The sequence below is a fragment of the Sinocyclocheilus grahami genome, unplaced genomic scaffold (genome assembly GCF_001515645.1).
Source record: "Sinocyclocheilus grahami isolate Dianchi unplaced genomic scaffold, SAMN03320097.WGS_v1.1 scaffold1338.1, whole genome shotgun sequence".
In the NCBI taxonomy this organism is placed as follows: Eukaryota; Metazoa; Chordata; class Actinopteri; order Cypriniformes; family Cyprinidae; genus Sinocyclocheilus; species Sinocyclocheilus grahami.
In genome coordinates this window covers 217,293-219,842 of record NW_015506517.1, presented here as the reverse complement: position 1 = coordinate 219,842, position 2,550 = coordinate 217,293, and positions in this window count along the sequence as shown.

Here is a 2,550-nt window from a genome sequence, read left to right as displayed (position 1 = left end):
GCATTCTCTCTTTCATGAATTGCCTCTCGCAGTTCAGGGAAGGAGTGAGGATACAGTATCGCACATGTCTCAGATTACAGGGTCTTATGCCTTTGACTGTCCATGTCCTGGCTCTGGGCCTTCTGAGAACGAGAGCGTTCATGAAGTGGGTTTTATCTCTTTATCTCAACCCATTACGCGATTTTTGCTGCTCTGTTGGAGCTCCTCACTGTTTGGGAGGCTCTGAAACATTTTCTGCCATGCCTGCAGGGGCATCACGTGCTGGTGCATTGTGACAACACCACAGCCTTGGCACATACCCCCCGCCAAGGGGGGATGCGCTGCTCCAAGCTTCATGCTCTAGCTCACAAGTGGTTAGTATGGAGCAGACGGCACTTTCTGTCGTTAAGGGCGACCCATGTCCCGGGCATTCTGAACAAGGGCGCAGACCTTTTGTTGAAGACCTTATCGATGGTAGTAAATCTTTCTCCACTATTAAGGTCTACTTAGTGGCTATTGCTGCATGTCATGTTGGGTTTAATGGCACTATGGTGGGGTAACACCCCCTTATTCGTAGATTTATGAAGGGCGCCACCGAAATATTCCCCTGAAGCTTCTGTCTTTCATGAGATGGATTGCCTGAGGGAAGAAACTGTTCCTGTGTCTGGCCATTCTGGTGCTCAGTGCTCTGTAGCGTCGACCAGATGGCAACAGTTCAAAGAGGGAGTGTGCTGGATGTGAGGGGTCCATAGTGATTTTGCCAGCCCTTTTGCTCACTCTGGATGAGTACAGCTCTTGGAGAGAAGGGAGAGTTGACAACAGTGTTTCTTACCCTTCTTCATTTTCAGTCTGTTCACTGGGGAAAATATGTTCTGGTGTGCACATTCAACAGGGTGATCATTTTTTATATCAATCATCAGGGAGGCACAAGATCACGGTGTGCACTTCAGGTGGCTCTCAAACTGCTTGTCTGTGCTCAGACCAACCTTCTTTCCATTCAGGCAGTGTATCTACCAGATCGACTCAATCAGGCCACGGATGCTCTTTCACGTGCCAGGGTGTCACAGGGAGATTGTACTCTATACCCGGCAGTGGTGCAGATGATATGCAGGACATATGGGACTGCAGCAGTAGACGTGTTTGTGGACAGTCAAAAGTCCCCCTGAGGGATGAACCAGGATCTCTGGGTCTGGATGCACTAGGCCACAATTGGCCAGACAGGATACTGTATACTTTCCCCGTTACAACTGATTTGGAGGACTCTCTGTCAAGTGATGTGAAGTGAAGTCATACTTTGCTCACTCTGGATGAGTACAGCTCTTGGAGAGAAGGGAGAGTTGACAACAGTGTTTCTTACCCTTCTTCATTTTCAGTCTGTTCACTGGGGAAAATATGTTCTGGTGTGCACATTCAACAGGGTGATCATTTTTTATATCAATCATCAGGGAGGCACAAGATCACGGTGTGCACTTCAGGTGGCTCTCAAACTGCTTGTCTGTGCTCAGACCAACCTTCTTTCCATTCAGGCAGTGTATCTACCAGATCGACTCAATCAGGCCACGGATGCTCTTTCACGTGCCAGGGTGTCACAGGGAGATTGTACTCTATACCCGGCAGTGGTGCAGATGATATGCAGGACATATGGGACTGCAGCAGTAGACGTGTTTGTGGACAGTCAAAAGTCCCCCTGAGGGATGAACCAGGATCTCTGGGTCTGGATGCACTAGGCCACAATTGGCCAGACAGGATACTGTATACTTTCCCCGTTACAACTGATTTGGAGGACTCTCTGTCAAGTGATGTGAAGTGAAGTCATACTTGTGTGGCCAAGTATGGTGACCCATACTCAGAATTTGTGCTCTGCATTTAACCCATCCAAGTGCACACACACAGTAGTGAACACACACACACCGTGAACACACACCAAGAGCAGTTGGGGGATCGGTGCCTTGCTCAAGGGTCTCACCTCAGTCGTGGTCCTTCTCCTTTTTAGCACCCAAACTCTGGAATAACCTACCTAACATTGTTCGGGAGGCAGACACACTCTGTCAGTTTAAATCTAGATTAAAGACCCATCTCTTTAACCTGGTTTACACATAACACACTAACACATTTCTAATATTTAAATCCCTTAAAGGATTTTTAGGCGGCATTAATTAGGACAACCGGAACCGGGAACACTTCCCATAACACCCGATACACTTGCTACATCGTTAGAAGAATGACATCGACGCTAATATTAGTCTGTTTCTTTCTTATTCCGAGGTCTCCTTAGCCACCAGATCCAGTCTGTATCCAGATGAGATGGTCACTGCAGTCACCCGGATCCGGTCCGTATCCAGCCCAGATGGTGGATCAGCACCTAGAGAGGACTTCTACAGCCCTGAATGTCAGCGGAGACCAGGACAACTAGATGAGCCACAAAGACAGATCCCAAGTGAGGACCTTGTCTCCTAGACGGCCACCGGGACAAGACCACAGGAACCAGTTGAGTCCTCTGCACAATGTGACATTGCTGCAGCCTGGAATTGAACTGCTGGTTTTCGTCTGGTCAGAGGAGAACTGGCCCCC